We start from the raw sequence: 22135 nt of genomic DNA, 5'->3' as shown, positions 1-22135 counted from the left end.
AATCTGAATTCAAAATGCTTAGAACGCTATTGGTACCACATTAGGTGCCTTTAAAAGCATTAATTTAAAAATATATAAATTCCTTACTTCCTCCACAAGGTCTGAGATGCCCATAATTTGTAACAGCATTAAAGTTGGTATTAAGACTGAATTCATGACAAAATTTCAGTATGCTATCAGTTTTGATCATCTTGTGCCATCCCCCCGCCATTTCTTGTTTTAGAAAGTAAATTTTATGTTTTCTCTATTCTACTAGATATGGGGCATAGGTGTTCTTTAATATTTTAAATGGGAAATAAATGTAAAGGTACCTTAAGTCAACAATTATAATCTGTCCCTTTGGTTATATATCTTCTTTGTACAAAGGCAAAATGTTTTTAAAAAAATTCCCATAAACCATTTTTAGGAATGATCGATGTGAGCAGATGAGGTGTGAATCTAGGGAGAGCAGGCTTGGCCAGCTCTGTGACACTGACATCACATGATAAAGTAAATGAACACAAGTGACTGGATTTTCTGTCGTATTTAGTCAAGGCTGCTTCTGTGGCAGCAGAGCAAACAATGTTATCATTATATAGAGAAGCAGTGTTTACTTCAGTTTCTCTTCTTAGCTCTTAAAAATCCAGCCTGTGTCCAGATAAAACAGTTAATCTTGTTGGTCGATATCCCTAAATGAGAAAATAATATTCTAAGGGTTAATACAAATTTTAAATGGAAGCAGGATATGAAAAAGGGGTATTGTTACAAAGGTACTGTTAAGTAGTTTTGTATGTATTTCCAAATATAAAATATGTATCATGCAAAAAGTCAAAACCTTTGTCAATGAAAACAGAAAATAAGTCACAACAACTTACAGCATTACGCTTAATAATGTACTAAGCCTGGTACCCACCTCTCTTGCCACTACTGGACCCTATCTTGTGTATAAACATATATCCTGGAGAGGGGAGATTGCTGGGCTGTTACAGTATCCATCTTTCGGCTTTGTGGCAGTGGCTGGCGTGCTTTGCACACGAGGGACACAGAGTCAGAGAATATGCTTCTTCTGTATCTGAGATTCTGATTTCCCCAGGGTCATCAGTAGAACATAAGAAGCGACTTTGAAAGTCTTATGTGAATATATCTTACAGCCTAACTGCAGTCTGAGAGTTGCAACTCAAACATGAAAGATTTCAAACACTCAATATTCTTTAGAATATGGTATTTAATTAATTAATAATAATAGGAATGTGTAATATTTCATGTTTTCTATGTATCAGCCACCTTACCTTTATTATTTTGGCCAATTTTTATGTCAACCCAGTGAGTTTAGCAACTGTGATTATCCCCCCGGTTTACAGATGGAAAACAGTATTAGATATAGTGATTTGTCTAATAAGTAAGTGGGAGAGTTGGATTTATGAGTACAGAACCCAAGCACTTCATAACTATGCTCACTGCCTTGCCACTCATATAAATATTAAAACATTTTTATAGTTTATCAGAATAAGTCATTTTAATAGACTTTAGAAATACTTGTAGGGAATGGGGATGCAACAGATGTTGCTTGATTATTCTACCTTCACTCAGAGATAACTTGGTTTTTAAAAATCTTTCGAGGTACATTTAAACGGACCAAGAGATTTAACTATTTCAGAATGTGTACTAGAAGTTTTACATACGATGTTAGGCAATATATGACATTCTAAAGGATTATTTGCTTAAACCTTTCTCATAAAGATTAGTATTAATTTGTGCTCTGGCTATAGGACTGTTGTCATGACATAGTGGTTTAGCACAGGGCCACTAATGACAAAATTACTGAGTATATTCCAAGTTTTGATGTTTGATATCTGTATGATGTTTGGCAAGTTATTCTAACTTCTAGTACTCATTCTGAAATAGTTATTTTTGCCATCTGTAAAATACGGATGATAACAATAGCATCTAATTTACAGCATGCTTGTAATGTTTAAAGTCAATACATATAAAGTGCTCTGGTGGCTGGAATATAGCAGGAATTTAGTAAATGTTAGTTAAATGCCTAAAGAAATGTTTGTTCTGTGATCTGAGAGAAAAATGGTACATTGTACTTAACTGGCATATGTTTTTAATTCTTATAAATTTAAGCAACCTACAAGAAAATTTTAAGCTAAGGAAAACTACTTTTGAAATGAGAAGTTCAATAAAAATCTCAATCTGTTGTCACTAAAAGGGTTTTTAAAATATATTTTTAACTATTAAAAAAGGAGATCATTCAACCTGAGATGTTGTTTCTCAAATACTTATGGCATACTCAATTACAGTAAATATTGTTCATTGCCAAGTTTTTGCTTAATGTTGTTAAGGCAATTCACCAGCAGCAATCACCACCACCACCGCCACAACAACCAAAATCCACCAAAGCCAAGTCAGAACTGAGTTTCGATAAGATTATGAGATGCAAAATGTGATGATAAACAGCCTAGACTCCTTAAACTGTTTGGGTTCCAATCATAATTGCACATTTTATGAGATGTGTGACGTTAACTAAGTTTTGTGGCATCTCTCTGTGCCTTTGTTTTCTCATGTGGAAAATGAAGATAATAATAGAATGCCCCAACATAGATGTGTTTTGAGGATTAAATGATAGGATTTTCAGCAGTGGTTTTGAGCCATGCCTGCCACATAGCAAGCACTTAATAGATGCTATAGTTCTTGAATACTTTGTACTCTGTTGACTAATTACTACTAATTACCAGAACAAAACCCTGTGTTTTCTTTTGGACTCCCAGTAGTCTCGGTCAGTATTTTGGCATGTAGGTCATCTTGAGCATGATATTCAAACTCATTTAAAGGAGAAAGCTCCGTGCCCCTTGGGGTACTATGTCTGTCTCTTTCAAGACTGTTCCCTAGAGTCTGGCACAGTGGCTGACACAGAGTAAGTATCTCAAAATGAATGAGCAAATGTCTTTAATGCCTGTGCTCGTAGAAGACACCCTGAGTGCAATTTTCCTTTTCTCCATGTTGAAGTTATGATATTTAACTCACAGATAGGTGACAAAACAATTAAATGCGGTAATTACGTAGCATAGTACTTGTCATGTAGTGAATATTCAGTTAATGTGAATTCCCTTTCCATCACCCTTCTAATTCTCTCAGCCCAATTGCTCTCCAGATCATTCATACAAGATCACAGCATTCTTCTATGGGTTCGTATATTACACTTCTCCAAGTAGTTTACCAGAGGAAAACAACATCAACCAGAAGATAACAGCACAAATATTTTGGAACAGAATATACTTAAAAATTCCTTCAGTTTTCTTGTATGAATATCCTAAAGGATAAATAATGATTTTCTTTTAAGACATAGCTAATGAGGTTCCTGTCTATTACTATGGTTTTATTAGCATATCCACTTTCTTGTTTTTTGTTTTTACTTTTCGGTATGTTTTTAAATTCCTGTTAGATTTGCGGAATTTTAGAGATACTGTGGGAAAGTCAGTCCTTTGTTTATTAGTATTTTGTTTATTGCTTTTTATTCCTTTGTTGTCTCATTTCTGTTTACCCATAAGGGCAGCTTGAGATGACGTAAAAAGGATGTGATATGGATAAGAGGCTTAATACAAATGGATTTAGATACTATAACATCTCAACCTGTCAGAAATCTGATACGTTGCATCTAAAACTATCACACCTAACCAAATTATGTACACTTCTAGCTGTTAATTCTTGATGATTAAACATATAACTCTGCCTTTGTTTTAATGGATAAAGCTTTGACTTGTCACTTTCCTAATGGGCTTCATGAGATCTTTTTATTTCCTATCGTATAAACTCTTCCCTGTTCGTTTATGTCCTCTTCAGTGATTCTATAATTATTTTTGTTTTACATAGATAGAAACATGTTTTTCCCCCTTTTTTACATATGGTGTTTTGCTTCATGAAGAGAGAACTACACAGATGACATTTTTTAAAATCCAAATTTTATTCAGTTTTACATTCTTATGTTTATAACCCTGAATATCTCCAAAATATCCTTACCTAAAACACTTCATAGTTTCATTGCTAGATTTGTACCAGTAAAGATATAATACATCAGCTTTCTTTCTTAGGGATAATCTTTAAGCAGAATTTAGTAAGACAAGCTTTGAAAACTGTCATTCCTGGGAAAGTAAATCTCAAATCATGAAACATCAGTTTAATCTCTCCCCTTGACAGTTTAACATGACAGATTGAAATATAAAAGCCTATGCAAGTGGGATCAATGGATTATCTAAGTCCCTAAACATCTTCCCTTAAATTGGGGGACTTGACAGAGTGATTGTGAGAGGGGTGTGTATTGTGTGTTCCTCGTCATGTGCAGAGTGTTACGTTTTCAGAGATTAGTGTTGAGTGGATGTGATCTACCTGGATGGGAAGCAGGGAGAAAGAAATTGGGAGGGGATGAAAGGGAAAAAGAGGGGGCTACAGGAAGAGAGGCATTGAGAGATTTACATGTGAGAACTCAGGGGGCTTTGTCATGGCAATTGTATAAAGTGATATACAGTGCAAATCAACTTGAGCATGTCCCCGGATAGCAAGCAGTTTACAGCCTCCATGAACTGAGATTACTGCTTTATCTTGTCATACTAAATTAACATGGCAGCACATTGTTAAACAGTGGTGACCTCTTCATCTGGGGAAATTGCTGCCTAGAAGAGAGAGATGGTATTAAGTCTCTCTATTCCCACCCCCACCCCCTTTTACCCTTAAAGCATTTTGGGGTTAGACTGTGGCTATTTTTAAATTATAGAATATATATATATATATAAAGGTAGCAACTGATAGGGTGCAATCAGATAAAATGGACAGAAAAAAATTGGGTAGGATAATAAGATTTTGCTTACACAATGTTCTGAAAATGACATGTGATCTTTATAATTTAGAATTAAGAATATATTTGCTGTCATTTTAATTCCTTGTTATTCTACAAATAGCCTACTAATTTGTGCAAGAGTTCCTTTCTCTACTTTCCATACGAATTGATTGGTGGTTAAAAAAAAATAGGAAAAATAAGACTCAGACACTGGTTTGCCCACTAGTCAGGTAGAGGGATAGCTAAAGAGAACTAGCAATAGAATTATGCCTTAAATTGAGTACCCAAGTTATCGCTTATTCCAGAGTTTATCAGGTACTGTTTCATTCCTCAGATTCTTTTTTTACTTCTTTCTTGAAAGGAGAGAGAGAAAGAGAAGGTCATACGACTGATTTGCTTCATTTCTGTGCCAGAGAGCCACTGTTCCCTTCATGTGTTTTCTAAGTTCTGCTTTATTGAAACATATAGGATATATACTCACTTTTTTTCTATCTTGAAATGTTTATAAATCAAACATTTGTTTATAAATCAAAATCCACTGTATATATTTCTGTGCACAGTATGTGCTATTGGAATTTGAATCAAAGGAAGGGGCAAAGTAAAGCTTCAAGATTCCATAATATGAGTGTCTATTTCTCTACATCCCCTGGCAGAGTTCAAGATGTTCTATCCCTAAGGGGTAGCCCCTGAACTGCTTCCTCTAGAGCAAGTGTTTTCAACCTGGGTGTTAAATCACTTTAAGGGTTGTAGGATGAGCTATATTGAATCTGTGACCTCCCTGAAGCTATGTGATATGTTCACCTTTCTAGAGAGAGTACCCATAGCTTTCATTATATTCTCTAAGGGGCCTGAGCCACCAAAATAATAGATTGTTACTTCTTTACTGCCTAGGTCTGTCTTAGAGTATTACAGTAGTGCATCCTCATATTGGGGAGACAAATATATGTATGCATGTATGTATATATATATATACCTTTAAACAGAACTTAATAAGACAAGCTTTGAAAACTATCATTCCTGGGAAAGTAAATTTTGAAACATGAAATAGTTTAATCCCTCATCTTGAAACACACACACACACACACACACACACACACACACACACACACGAGGTGTGATCAAATACGGTGAATGTTTAAAAAAAATTATTACAATAAAAGACACATGCCATTAATCTCCCTCAAAATACTACTCCTCACTTCGAACATGTGTATCCCATCATTCTTGCCACTTTCTGAAGCAGTTCTGGAAGTCCTCTTTGTGAGTGTCTTTAGTTGTGCTGTTGTGGCTGAATTGATTCAAAACACTTACTTGCATGGTCATTTTGACTTTGAGGAAGAGCCAGAAGTCACATGATGCCAGATCCAATCAATAAGGTTCATGAGGACACACCATAATATTTTTATTTGACAGAAATTACCATACCAGAAGCGATGTGTGACGCGGAGTCTTTCTGTTGTGATCACAAAATATGGGGAATTCTGCTGCCGAGTGCCATCCAACAGAATGGCACGGATCTTCAATATGGGAAGTGGTGTGTCAAACCTTAGTAACAGTGTGTGACAAGTTTCAACTTGTTCAGTGCAGTCAGTGGGGTGTGAGCTACGGTTGAGAGGTGTGTTTTAAAGTGTGCTATAAATTATCTTCCATCACAACAATGCTACATGTCACATATCACTTATGGTATGGCAATTGCTGTCAAATAAAAACATTACAGTGTGTCCTCATCCACCTTATTCACCACACCTGGCACTGTACGACATCTGCCTCTTCCCCAAAGTCAAAATGACTATGAAAGGAAAATGTTTTGGATCGATTCAGGACACTGAGGCAGCCACAACAACACAACTAAAGACCCGAAATAGACCTTCCAGAATTGCTTCAGAAAGTGGCAAGAATGATAAGTGTGTGCTTATCGAAGCCAGGGAGGAAATATTCTGGGGGGAAATAATGGTAATGTGTATTTACTGATATATTTCTTTTTATTTAAACATTCACCATTTTTTTTTGTTTGTTTGTTTGTTTTTTATCACACCTTGTATCAATTAAAATACTGACTTATAGACACAGTTATGGCCCTGCTTATTTCATAATTGGGAAGTGTATTCACTAAGCCTGCCTTGGAGAGATTTCTTAGGGTTGCCATATGGAATTAGTACTAGAGTCTAGTTATTGATTCTGACCAATTAAAACTTCTTAGCATCCCTTCCTGGGTCCAATTTTGGAGCAAAGTGGCTCAGGAGCCTGACTATAATTCTAGGACAAGGATGGGGTTCAGTACTCCAGTATCCTGGATTCAATGTACAGACCCTAGAAACACAAAAAGACTGTTTAGCTTGTGAGGGATGTAGAACAGGGCACTTTTTTTTTTATTATTGGCAAGTTGCTTTCTTCTGCCCACTGTCTCCTCTCCCCTTTTTTTCCATGTCAGCATGTTACCAGAACTATGAAAAAGAAAAGATATATTAATTTAGGAGTGACCTGAGTAAATTCCTCCTAGGATGCTCTGGTATAATACTGTTTGACTAACGCAGAATTTTTAATGTCAAAGCAATTTGCTTATGTTCAATATTGTCATAAACAGAGTGTTTTTTTTTCAAAAGAAAGAAAAGAAAATGACCAAAATTTTCACCAAGTTGTCTTTGTATATCATAAAGTGACTATTAGACTCAGTCTTTTTCTTTTTCTTCTCCCATTGAAAATTTCTTCTTCACTAGTATTTTTCATCAGATTAGATGCATTAGCAATTCTTTTAGTTAAAATAGAAAAATCAGTGAATAATCACAGTCTCCTATGTTTAACTCTTTCTAGCCCTGAGAAGTAATTCTCTTAATTAAGTTCAGGACTTAGAGGTTAAGTTGATATTTAGCTTTTCTTTATCCCACACTTCCCATTCCATTTTATTTATTTAATAAGTATGTTTAATGAGTACTTTACACACTCATATATTAAAACTTTGAAGGATAGTTTTCAGACAAATTGTGAATTTAATATAAGAAGTCATGGAAGATAGATGCAATTTTATTTCTTATGAAACAGTCACATGTCAAAAACTAACAGCCTTAGATCCTGGAAAACTATACTATCAGAGCCAGTCTGGGCATAGTGGGTAGTAGTCTGAGGGGCAGGTGGCCCTAACCACTTGAAATGTGGAATGGTAGCCTTATTCTGGGACTGGATGCCTGCATTAAGTAGAAAAACTGAACACTAGAGATTCTTTTTAAGGAGATTCTTAATATTCAGAAAGTCAATATGATATAGTATTTTCCACAAAAACAGATAAACTAAGAGAAAGAGGGAAAAAAGAAATGAACGAAAAAGAGAAAACCTGTAAAGAAAGAAGTAAAAACAGTTGGCGTTTATCATACTAAATATAAATGTGTAAACTTTACTTTTGAAATAATATTTTCTGAATTTGTTTAAATCCAGTTTCATAATCCTCAGAAAGTCAAATATATAACAAAATAACATAGATATGTTGAGGGTAAAAGGAATGGTAAAAACAGTAGACATCCATAGACAGAAATCAGAGGTAGCATTATTATTATCAGACCAATTGAATCAAAAGCAGCAATAGCGTCCTTTTATGTTGTTATGCAGGGATAAAATGACATGAATATTTATGCATTAAATGAACTACATAAAGGAAAACATTAATATATTAACTTACAGAAAGGGAAATATTAGAAATAGGAGGTGTTGATGAAAACAGAAATATATTGAGAAAGATAGTAAAGTATCCTTTTCTTTTCCACAGATGGATTGGACTGAAAAAACAAATACATAGAGGATTTAATGAACATAGTTAACAAGGTTGACTTAATGTCTATCTATGTATAAATCACTTGAACTATTTTAGGGATGTACACTATTAAATAATTCTTGTTTAAAAATGAAAATCAAAACTAACTACAAGCTGCTTAAAAAAATCATAGCATGACTATGGAATATTAAAACTTGTGTGAAAGTTTTACTCTGGGCAAATTTATAAATTTAAGTACCTTCATTATTAAATAAAATGAATGGGGAGGAAAAACTAAAGCATTTAACTTTGGAGGCAAAAAATCTTTATAATAAAAGAACTCCAATGAAGGCATAGAACAGAACCTGAAGAATATAAGAAAGTAAATAAATGAACTGGGAAGGTATTAGGCAGAACTTTCCCTTGATTAAAAAATGAAGAAGAGCAAATACAAAACATAAATGGAGAACCAATAAAGGGCAATATTATGATAGTTATGGAGATACTATAAATTATTATAATATATTCTAGCATTTTCAAAATTGTGTTCTAAGGAATATGTGTAACATACAACATCCAAGACAAAGGTTCTAGTGTGTAATCAATTAGGAAAGCATTTCATAATATATCCCTCTTTTTTATATTCACGGTCCACATGGTATGCTGAAGGTTCTAAGAAATCAGTCCTGTTGTTCAGAGAGCTTGTTAGCTTTATCATGCACACTTAATCAATCATAGAACCTATATAGCCTCTTGAATCAATCACTGGAAAATAATAACCCTTTGAACACACAATGACAAATGTGGCTGTATAAAATTATTTATTGATACATTGAGAGTCTTGTTGAAACGTATGATTTCAAAGGGCTACACAGAAAGTAGGAAACCTAAACAAACTATCCATGAATGAAATCTATAACCAGCCCAAGTATTTTCAACTTCGAAAGAATTGACATTCCCATGCTGTAATTCCCATGCTGGAAAACTTTTTTCCAGACCAAAAAGAAAAAAGTTTAAATTAGCATAACTACAATACCAAACCCCCCCCCAAAAAAAAAAAACAAAACAAAACAATCTCACCTTAACTTACATGCAGAAATTCTAATTAAAATATTAGAGAAAGTTTTTTCCTAGACTTTTTTACTAGACCAGTCTATAAAGAGTTATTTTGGGGAATGCAAGGAGAGTTTGACAAAAAGAAATATATATTGGCATAATTTCTAGTATGAGTCAACAAACTACTACTCACTAGATTGCTGGTGAAATCTTGCTGCCCACAGCTTGTATCTGTAAAAAAGAAAAACAAAAAACAAAAATAAAACGTTTTATCAAACAGAGCCGCACCCATTCATTTACTATGTCTAGGACTGGCTTTTGTGTGACAATGGCAGAGCTGAGTAGGTACAACAGAAGCCCTCTGGCACATAAAGCTGAAAATATTTGCTATCTGGCCTTTTACAAAAAAGCTTTGCCAAATCCTGGTCTGCATCCTCACTGGCTCAAGGAGAAATCTTATATAAAAATGCTCAGAAAGATGCTTGAGAAAATTCAACAAAGTCTTTGTAAATAATTAAAACAGTGGTACTAGTACAATCTCAAACTAACAGTTGCTTCAAACTTAATGGTAAAATTCTCTAGTTCCCTTTAAAGTTTGGGATAAATCAGGCTTGCATTTTCTCCCTCCTCCCCTATCTTTCTCCCTCCCTTCCCTTCTCATTTCTCTCTTCTCTTTCTTTCTTCCTTTCTTAATAATAAGAAGAGATACTGGAACTTTCAAGGAATAATAGTGGGGAATTTTTCCAGAATAATAGAACTGAAACTCATGTTCTGAAGTCCTTAGTTATCCTATTGAAAATCTTTCAAGAGACTACTAAGTTTTGTTGTGATACAGAACAAACGTCTTTCTCTATACTCTTTGGTGTTTTTTGTTTTTTTTTTTAGAATAATTAATTTACAGTTTCTCTCGATAATATCTATGTGTGATTCTTTTTAAGTCAAATGATTCTAATTCATAATTGTTGAACGGAAACTTCCTGCTTTGTTTTAAGGTTCTCACTTCCAGGGACAGAGTAAAACTCCCTCTTAACTATTTGTTACAGGTAAGCCACACATTTTCAATTTGAAATATGCCAAGAAAATCTACAATCCAGTGGATACAGCCTTGAGCTGGGACCGTGAGGTAGAATGCGGATTTCTGGTTCACTCTTAAATTCTTCACTGTTCCTAGAAAATGTCTGTTCAAAGAGCATAAGGACAGATTTTTTTCAAGCTATAAATGAGTATGCACCCACCCATTCCTGTTGCCTTTTCCCTCTTTCTTTTGGCATGCAGTGGTTTGAGTTGGAAACAGTATTGATACCGGACTTCAGGGAGTATGTTTTATGTACATTCTGCCTTTTCAGAGCATTTTCTCATCATTTATAGGACAAATCGTTTCCCTTTGGTTCAGATTTAAGTAGTCTCCATGGAGAGTATATTTACACTCAGCAGAGTCCCTGTACTCACCTTTGCCTCTTTGGCCTCATTTTGGGATCTAGATATCTTGGGATCATCCATTCACCCTACCATCCTTTCTGTAACTCTAGCTTTTGGTTAAACTCTCTTCTAAGCTGCTACTTGTAATATTTTAAATTTCTTTTCTATGTGCTAGGCCTTAAACTACTGATGAAACCTATCATGTTACCAGATGTTCCCTTCCCATTCGCTTTCATTGTAGGACAATTTAAAAAGACAGTCGTTTTATTGGGTCCCTCTCAAATGTCATAAGGATTTCTAAGAGCGACTAGGTTATAGTGTTCTCTATTGTAGGGATTCACTGAACTTGATTGCCTCAGTACTGCCAGGAGTCTGAAACCAGCAGTGACTGCCCAAGGACAGAATGTGGCATTGAGATTGATTTCTTCTTTGACTAGCTATGGTGTAAATTTATGAAACACAAATAAACAAATATTAAAAGACTGTTTCCATGATTGTTCACCTAGGAAGTTAGATGAGTAAATATCATGTTGAATCTTGCTGGAAATGAATTATCCTATGAATTATATCCCAATAAACCTATGAATTAGGTTTCTCGGCCAGGGAAAAATTATCCTCATTTTTTTCCTTTTCTTTGTGATATGATTTGGCTTTATACATTTTCTTACGCTTATTTCTCATTCCTTGATTTATTACACAACAGAATGTAGTTTTGTGACTCACCATCTTTGAAGCACCTACTAGTTAACATGTTTTATTCAGAAAATTCACTCAAAAGACTCTCACTGTTAACCATACTTTTACCAAAGAGCCTTTAGCTTAATAGTAAAGTCCATCTGGAGAAAGTCTTTATATAATCAAATTATTGCAAAGCTTTTTAATTAATAATAAGTTAAATATTGGTAGCACATTGACCAGTTAGCCACATGTAGCTTTTTGAATTTGCTTCATGAATCTTTTAAACAAAATTTATCCAAATATGCTTTATACACTTCTTCCACAGTGGTAGTAATCCTTTACCAGTAGCCTCCTATATATCCTTGTAGCAAAGAAAACAAAGTGATATAATCTAAACATGAAATAATAGATTGTTTGATTAAAGAACAAATATTGCATGGAAATTACAGTATACGCAAAGAATTTACAGTTGAGGTGTGCATGGGAATGATTTCCTTGACTGGCAGACATACCAACTGGTACTTTATAATAACGGTTCATTAACATGTAAACAAGTGGTTTATTTTTGTTGTCAGCAGTGACACTGTAGTTGATTCTTGGCACTGGAATCCAGTGCTCAGAGACACTGATTTAATGAAAAACAAATATCAAGCTTGAGTTATAATATTAAAAAAAAAGGCATTTTGCCTACTACCTAAAAATAATGGAACTTTTAAAAGTGATTCCTTTTCATTTGTTAAAGCAGTCTCATATGAGGAAAGTAAGATATTGAACTAAACTTTGCTAATATTTTACAGATTTAGAGAGTTTGAGAGCAAAGGTCATTTTGATTGTGCATTCGGGGGAAAACATTTAGTCCACTAGTTTAGCATTAATTGGTCACTGAATATGAAGACAATCTACCAGGAATATTTATCGCCCCTTTGATTTCCAGGGTTCATCTGGCTAACATGGCTGGCTGGATTTGTGCCTCCTTTTCTTGAAGCACTATACAGCCTTCAGAAATCTTTTGAAGACAGCCATCTACCCAATTGTTCTAAAATCAAGGATATATTAATAACTTTGTGATAGAACTCCCAAGCTGTATAGTAACTAGTTACTGAATAGTCTATCTAAACAGTCATAGGATCATAAGAGTGGGTAGTAAGTATCTGTGACTTCATACTCCAAGAAAATCATGGGGAAAAAACTTGAAATATAAATTAATGAACCAGTTCTTTATAGTTCTACTGGCAGTTTGTATCCAGAACCAACACACAGCTTTGATTTGTTTTTTTGAATGTTTGATCTCATATCGAACCATAAGAGAGACTAGATTTTCAGGTATTTTAAGGGCAAATAGTATAACTTCTGGAAAAATAGAAGCAGTCTGGTTATATGTGTGTTTTTGCTTGTATTTTTGACTATTTGTGATGAAATCTCTTAAAATAATTAGTCAGCAAGTTGAAGGTATGGAAGTAAATAAATATAACATGTACAAAAGATTCAGTGAGAATAAATGCAATATCATGCTTCTGTGAAATCAATCTTTGCAAATATTTTATTCTGCCAAATGTTCTTAGAATAATCAGAATAAAGAAAAGATAAGGAGGAAATATATTGTAATAGAGCCATGTTATACATTAGGCACAGCAGCCATAGTGCCAGGAGCCCATAATACTTTCAGGGGCCATTGAGAATGTTTTGATTTCTTTTACAATAAGAAGGAAAGCAGTGAACTTTTAGGTTGAAGAAAATGTTTTAATATATAATTTACATATGTTTGTTTTTAAACCAGTGGAATCAAAAACATTATTAAAATTCTCTTCCTTCCTTCCTTCCTTCCTTCCTTCCTTCCTTCCTTCCTTCCTTCCTTCCTTCCTTCCTTCCTTCCTTCCCTTTCCTTTCCTTTCCTTTCCCTTTCCCCTTCCTTCCTTCCTTCCTTCCTTCCTTCCTTCCTTCCTTCCTTCCTTCCTTCCTTCCTTCTTTCCTTCCTTTTCTTTCATGTAGTTAGTTATTTTCATGCAAGGAAGGGGTTTATGAAGGCAAAAATTCATAGGGCCCAGGAAGGTTATGATGTGGCCCTAGTGGTGGGTAAAACACCTAAAAAGATTTTCAAACTGTGTTCAGAGATGCCTTGTATCTAGTGCCCCTACCACTTTTCTTCTGTCTCATCTCCAATCCTCATACTCACCGTTTTACATTCCATGTTTAATCATTCTGTGTCTGAAACTGAATAGTCATTCTTATTTCAAGTCACTTCAACCATAATCCGTTAGTAGCTGGAATTGTGATATTGGCCAGCTGATCCCAATATTGATCTACTTGTCTAGTCCAAAACAAAGATCAGGTTATTTCTCAGTTTAGACTCATGTTAATTTGTATATTGCATAAAATGTAGCAGTTATACAAATAGAGATTGTCAGTAACTATATGTGATACATTTAACAATAAGATAGATAAAACACATTTAATAAAAAAGTGAAACAAAAATGTTAATTTAGTACTATTTTTCTTTCCATATTCTTTTATTTCTTCTTTACCTGTTGGATAGTTTATTCAGACATAATGAAACAATTAAAAGCTAACATTAACAAGAAAATTTTTGATTATTTGTAATTGAGATGATTTTAATCTATGAGCTATACATAGGCATTTAGTTTCTTTAAATATTTCCCTCAAATATATTGTTTATTATTTTTGAGGAAAGTACATGCCTTCAAATTTTGTTTTATAATTTAAAATAAGACCCAGTAGTCCCTTCATCTAATTTTGAATAGTTAAGTATTTTTGTTACATTCAAATAGCTACTAGATTTCCATGGTGGATAAGGGGATTTTTATATGATCCCTGTAATTATGAAGAGATTTCCTTAGTGAGTGAAGTGCCTCATTTATGCACCTCTACTGAAACACACACACCCCACACACACACACATACACACACACACACACACACACAAAACCCTACATCTTAGTAAATCTTGCATAAGTAGCAATAGTGAAAAAATGGAAAGATCAGTATAACCAGAAACCATAGCTAAAAAATATGAGCGCAGCAAAACCACTGGGAATGGCACAAATCCAATTTAGAATAAAATTTAACACCGACTCCAAACACCTGGTCTACATAGCTAAAGGGAAAAAATAGGCTGAGCAGTTATTGTTGGCTTATGATAAGAATCTTAGACCTATAGCTTAGCTACAAATAGACTCATCTGTGGTGTTCTACTTTGCAAGTGGATCTACATCAGTTTTCTGGTGTCGCCTAAGTAGTTAGAAATAGTGCATTTTTGAATTGTAAAAGCTATATGTAAAGTTTTAGATAGATAGATAGATAGATAGATAGATAGATAGATAGATAGATAGATAGATAGATAGATTTTTTTTTTTCCATTGCTCTTTACAACTTGCATTGCTACATGCTTTCTTGTCTAAAGGATGAATGGGTAGAGTTAAGAGTTTTTATTTGTTGAGGAAATTTGTTAAGCCTTGAAAGACCTTTAGGTTTATAATGGAAAGTAAAAAATAAAAAAAATAAAAAAAATAAAACCTTTGGTATAGGGAAAAAATTTGGAAATCAGGTATAATCCTCACTGTACTTACACTTCTTCCCTATTGCCCATCTCCATAATATTCTAGTTGAATTACAGATCATTTCTAATACTGTGTTTAATTTTTGAGAAATTGTTCAACTCTCCTTTTCCTTATGGTTTAGACTCTTATATACTCTTTTCTTACTACTATTTTCAGTTCATCTCTTTCTTAATCTTTGTCTCATTCTAATCACCTTCTATATTTTGCTCTTATTTCAGTACTCTCATTCTAATATTGTAGGCACTTTAGGTGCATTATAAGTACCAGTATGATAGGAGAAAATTGTCCCAAAGGAGGTGGTCATGTTTTACCTAAATCTTTTTTTTTTAATTTATGTTATTATTATTTTTTAATGTTTTTTATTAGTTTCAGGTTACCTAAATCTTAAATGCCTCATCCTTCAGTGTAATGACTGGGAAAGAAGTCATGTCAACTATACTAAGATTTATCGACTATAGCTCGTGTATAAAATACGTTGGATGCAAATATGAAAGAGGCACGTTTTCATTCTCTGGGAACTCATAGGCTAGTGGGGAAAATGAATGCACACGTAAATCGTAATTATAGCTTTGATAATATTGTGGAGAGTGTACAGATGGAGACATTTATGATATGTTATAGGAGTTTATGGGGGAAGAACATCTTCGGACTGGAGAAGAAAAGGATATTGCTGAGCAAATGGTTCTTAAGCAGTGCTTCTCAAAATGTGGTCTGTGCTGCTTCCTTCATCGAGAAAGTCTTGTTATGAAAAGAACATCAGTTGAATGAACAGGGTGCTTAGTGATATAATTGATATCCACTCTGGAGCAGCTCCTTATCTTGTAGACGGATGCTTGAGGATGACTCTTCTAGGGGAATGTGGAACACATCTAATCTACATGTTCAAATCATGATAAATCAGAAGTGAGTGGGCTTAGTTTCAGAGGGGCAGTAGGCTGGTACTTGGAGGGGTTTCATTGAGAGAGTGGAAGTGAAGAAAGGCTTCCTTAAAACTAAGATAATTAAGCTGAGTCTTGAAGGATAGGTATGATTTGAAAAAGTAAGTAGGGAGGAGAGAAATTGAGGGGAAGGAGATATTACAAGTAGACTGAAAGAGCTCACAATAAGGAGCAGATCTTCTAGGTATGATTAGGAATATTATGTAGTGTACAACTTGTACTACTGTTTGTGTCTTTCCAGAGAATTCCTGGGTATGTGTGTGGAACACTAGGCAACTTAGTTTATGTGATGAGAGTGTGCTCTCAAGGAGTCTAGTAAAAAGGAAATATCATTTATCAAAAAGTAAATACGGGCTAGGTATTATTTTAAGCATTCATATTTATTGTGTTATATAATCTTTCAACCTTCTGTAAAGAAAGTAGTATTATTCCCATTTTACTGTATGGCTACCAAAGTGGAGAGAATAAAATAAAGCCACAAAAGTCACACAGCCAGTAAGCATGGGGCTGACTCAAAAGACCGTGTTGTTATGGGAAAAAGTTGAAAAGGCAGATTAAGGCCAGTTTATGAGGGGTCTTGAATGCTCTCAGAACTTTGGGATTTATATAATCTACAATTGTTGGGGAACCATGAAAGTTTTTGGATACACAGATGTCTTTATAAAAATCCTATCTCATGAACTAAATATTAATTTATTGTTTAGACTCTAAATATGTATTAAGAAAAAAAAAAGAGATAAAAGTCTAATTCTGGTTTGTTTCCAGACTTGATCTGTGGAAACAAAATTGAACTAGGGTTTATTTAGTTCAAGATGGGGTGAGAATGAGGGGAGGTGAGTGTTCTGTTTAAGAAAAGCCTTCAACTGTTTTGGTTGGTAATTGGCTTACTTGTACTTTAGAGAAACACATAAAGTAAATTCTCTGAAAAAAGACCAAACATTTTGTCTGTTATGTATCAGAAAAAAATAGCTGCTCCATGTAACCCAGGATTGGATTATACAGAGATTGCCACAAACAAAAGTGAGTAGGTTTTGTTAAGAGTCTGAGAAATAACCAGGAGTATCTGTATTTACTTTTCTTGCTGAATATGGAGAAAATAATTTCCATTTGCTTGAAAATATTTGTAATATATTTTCTTCCCAGCCTTAACATTATTTATTCAACCAGTCCAGTCAAAGTATATCAAAATGAGATGAATAGTTAAGCATTTTAGAGAGATCAACAAAAATAAATCTTGATTATCTTATTGTTCCTAGAAATACTGAGTAATTGTGAAATAGAACTGCAACCAGAAAAGGAAATATGAAATCTGGATTAGACCAGCTATTATTAAAAGAAGTTGAAGTTTTAACATATTTGCTGAAGAAAGAAGGAAGGAAGGAAATTAGAGTTATGTCCCTAGATTTTCATCATCTCTTCATATTTTCTTCAAAATGTCATTTTCTTTTCAATTGAAGTTAAAACTACCTGGTTGTTAGTCGTATTTAGCAGATAGATGGATGGATGGATGGATGGATGGATGGATGGATGGATGGATAAAAATTAGTGTGATCAAAACTATGGTGAATGTTTAAATTTAGAAAAAAATTACAATAAAAAACACATTGCCATTAATCCCTCTCAAAATACTCCCCCTCACTTTGAACACACTTGTCCCATTGTTCTTCCCAATTTCTGAAGCAGTTCTGGAAGTCCTCTTTCATGAGTATCTTCAGTTGCACTGGTGTGGCTGCCTCACTGTCCTTAATTGATTCAAAAAGTTTACCTTTCATGGTCATTTTGACTTTGAGGAAGAGCCAGAAGTTGCATGGTGCTAGATCCGGTGAATAAGGTGGATGAGGACACACAGTAATGTTTTTATTTGATAGAAATTGTCACACCAGAAGCGATGTGTGACACAGCGCATTGTCATGATGGAGGCTGAAACCGTTTGACCGTTTCGTATTAATGCATTGTTTGTGATCCATGATTTATGGCACACTTTAAAACACACCTTCTCTCAACCATAGCTCACACCCGACTGACTGCACTGAACAAGTTGAAACTTGTCACACACTGTTACTAAGGTTTGACGTGCTGCTTTTCATATTGAAATCCTGCCTTTCCGTCAGATGTCACTGGGCAGCAGCATTCACTGTATTCTTTGATCACATATACACACACATACATACATACATATATATGTGTATATATACATATCATTAGCAATAAAAGTAATAATTTTTATGTTAGTTGTATGTTTATATGCAGAATTTTTTTAACTGTCTCCTTTGTTATTCATACCCATCTAGAACTTAATTTACGTATCTGCTTTTCATAGTAAGAGATACCACTGTCCATTTGGTGGTGGCATATAGTTCCTAGGGAAAACCATATTACTTTCCATAGGGACAGACTTAGGCCATTTAATCCATTTCAATGGTGGCCAATAATACAAATTCCTAATTTATCTTACTGTAAGTCCAGATATTTTTTAATGTGGACTATTTGAAGAAAGATAGAATAATACAAGTTTTAGAATGATTAAAAACTGAAGGTAAGACCTGTTGTGTTTTCATATATTTACCACTCACAGACTATGGAATTTAAACCTAGCCCTGTAATTTAGACAGCTCTTAGTTCATATCTCTCATTTTGAGATAGGGAAATAAAATAAAGAGGTTAAAGACTTGCTTAAGTTCAAAAGTAGTGATTTTTCCTTCACTCCTGTGTGACAGGGATAATGTTGGTGCCACCACCAGGGAAGGAAACAAAAGTGAGCCAAGAGCAACAGCAGGTTTCGGTGACAGAATTCTGAATTCACATTTATATATTTTAGGTTTGAGAAACAGATATTTCGGTGGAAAACAGACTATTGGAAATATGTAATTGAAAATTCCCTGCCATAAGATGGAAATGTGAAAATCACCTGCATAGATGCAAGGTTTGAAACTGTAAATTTACGAAGAGTCGTTCGTATTCCACAAATCTTCATTGAGAGTTTATAGTACAGTTCACCTAAGCCATATTTTAAAGCTTGAAGTTGTCTTAAAAGAAGCAGGGGCAGGGGGTGGGAAAATAAGGAGTGCATGGCCTGCGGAGAGCAAGGAGTTAATTATGGTTGTATGACTAAGTGGAGTGGAGGATAATGATGAATAAGTTTGTGTATCATCCGAAGGAGTTCTAAGTTTTTCCTGAAAGCTGAGTGGAAGCCACTGAAAGATCTTCAGTGCACCATGTCAAGATCATATCCCTGAGAGAGAAAGAGAGAAAGAGAAGTAGGAAGTTCTTATGGTTATTGAATACATTTCAGAGGATTTAAAGTCAAAACAGGAAATGCCTGGGATATGAATGATAGACAGAGGGTGGGCCATCAAACATTCAGGGGAAAAAAAATGTTTCAGTAGTTGCAAACATTTTGAAGAAGTTATGAAGATGTTGCATTTGACTACTAGAAGGTTATTTGCGTTCCCTCCAGGACTCAGTATGATGTTTTTCAAAAACTACACACATGGTTTATAAATTTGTGTTCATGCCTCACTGGTGTGTGTGTGTGTGTGTGTGTGTGTGTGGTGGTGACAGGGGCAGGAAGTGAGGGTGTTTAAAATGTTATTAGGAGTTTGACAAAAATGCTTAATTTTCATTTGGAAATACAAATCAAGGAATTTGAAATATAAGATATAGCCAATGAAAAATAGTATAGAAAATTGAATATGTTAATAAAATACATTATGAAACTAAACTGGCATTTTAGAAGCACTGTTTGGGATTGAGATGACATATATGGAGATAAAACAAAGTTTGACTAGAAATTTAGATTAAAGTTAGTAAAATTAGAATTAGGTGTCTTCAGTCTGATGAGAAGCTGTCTAGCATAATGATGAAAATCACAATTCAAGGAATCAGAGAGATATGGGTTCAAATCACTTATCATTTAACTTGAAGTATACAGCTTAAAACTCAGTTTCTCTATGTGTAAAAGCAATAATAATAATACCTACTTGATAAGTCTGTTAGGAGGGATCGATGTAATAGCCTACTAGGAACCCCAGTATAGTGATTGGCGCATTCACTTTAATAAATGGTTCTTTTATTACTTTGCTTAGAATATGCCTCAGGTTCTGTATGAAATCTGAGGTTAATTGTGATAAATAAAGATCATAATGCAAATATAGTAAATGAAAGAATTATCCTCATGCATGTTGCAGTCAGAGTGGTAATATAAGATGGCCATATAAAAATCCACAGTTACTGAAATTGTCAAGTTTTGGAATTGACACTCAAGTGAAAGCATTGAAAGCTTCATCATGTAGGTCATTTTAAACTGGATTCTACCACACTCAAGAAACTCTGTGGTCAAATTCTTATCCTTTCCACTAGTTGCATAGGTCTTCCATGCACAGACCTGCTATTGACTTTCCTGTTTCCATGCACAAAGCTTCTATTCACTTCCAGGAAAATCGGTGGCTCTGTGGAATTGGATAAGAATTTGGCCTACAATGAGTGATTTGAATGAATGAATTTGGAATTGGCAAGAAAACACAAACATATGCCACATTTACTTGGTACATTCACGCTTCAAGAGAACTCAGGTAGCACATAAATTCTGTGCAAAAAGCCAGACATTTTCAGCAGGAACCTATTTCAAAGTCAGCTTAAATCTTCTCCATGTATTCAAAGAACAAGGCAAAAATATTATATGTAATTACTGTTTATTGGAATGTAAAAAAAAAGGCTTTTGAAGTAGTCTTTTCTGATAAAGTCTTATATAGCGCCTACACTTTACAATGCTGCTATCAGAAGAGAGGATAACAGTAACCTTACAGGCTGATTTAAGGTGGATTTATTACTTTTTTTGGATACACTATGTTTTAAGCCAGTCTTCAGTGGCTGGATTGACACTGGACTACTTGTAAATTAAACGTCGTCCTTTGCTTTTTGTAGGCAAAATGCAACCAAGGTTTATGGGGGCCCACTTGTGTGATGGCATTAATTTGGAGGGTGTCTAAACCTTTTATTTTCAGTAGTAGACAGATTTTGTCTCTTGATATTATTACTCATGCAATTTTCAGTACCAGGGACATTGGGCCTTTAAAAAAGAAGAGATGTTACGTTTTTGACAGCTTCTCCCTTCCACTGACTGAAACAATAAAAATAAACATGAAGCTGTCGGAATGGCCTCTGCATATAATGTCATTTGCATGTGATTTTCTGTGCTTCTCTAGATAATTGAATTTATTCAGGCAATTTATTTTTTAAATGTGTAGTCTCTGTGAATGGAAACATCTTAACTAAAGACAACCCTTTTATTTCCTCTTAATGAAATATATACATGTATGTGTATACTTCTGTTAGAACCAAGGGAGTAGAAGAAAAATAATGGAAATGCCAAAAATGTACCGTAAAAAAAAAAAAAAAAATTAAAGAGATGAAGTGTGACTCTTGTAACCAAATAGTCTGTCTTTGTGTTCACCCCCTGTCTATGTTCAAGGTCTCTAGGTGCTCAATAGGAGCTTTTTAATTATTTTTTTCCCTGTTTGATGTTGCTAAGTATAATGAATAGATATAGCAAAGGACTTTTGTAAGAAGCCTCTGTGTGTGTATCACCTCAGAGCTGGTAAGCATAGCAATACTTTGTTGATTTCCATCCTGAGACTCAGTCTTTATAAATTTCAGCCTTAAAGAGGATGACTAAATTGAGCTCCATTAGTCAGACAATGTGGCTTTATAACACAAGTAAAGCTTATATTCTCTAGGTGTGAGAAATATAAAGAACATGCCTTTTTTTGGAGTGGCATTTTTGTGGGTTATTGAGCACCAAACCAGAATCACTTTGAGATATCATAAATATCCAGGGATATTCAGAACTCAGGAATTCAAGTAGAAATGCAGAAGAAATGTGTTTGTCTAAAATCGAAAATTATTTATCTCC

General features: G+C 34.4%; 1 protein-coding gene across 21 annotated transcripts in view; it reads left to right on the top strand.

The window, feature by feature from the left end:
• The window catches only part of SOX5 (SRY-box transcription factor 5), a 946176-nt gene that overhangs the window by 618622 nt on the left and 305419 nt on the right, over positions 1-22135 (top strand). The window lies entirely within an intron of this gene.

The sequence above is a fragment of the Rhinolophus sinicus genome, chromosome 1 (genome assembly GCF_057876585.1).
Source record: "Rhinolophus sinicus isolate RSI-liver-muscle chromosome 1, RSI-T2T, whole genome shotgun sequence".
Classification (NCBI taxonomy): domain Eukaryota; kingdom Metazoa; phylum Chordata; class Mammalia; order Chiroptera; family Rhinolophidae; genus Rhinolophus; species Rhinolophus sinicus.
This window is presented reverse-complemented; position numbering and strand designations above follow the sequence as displayed.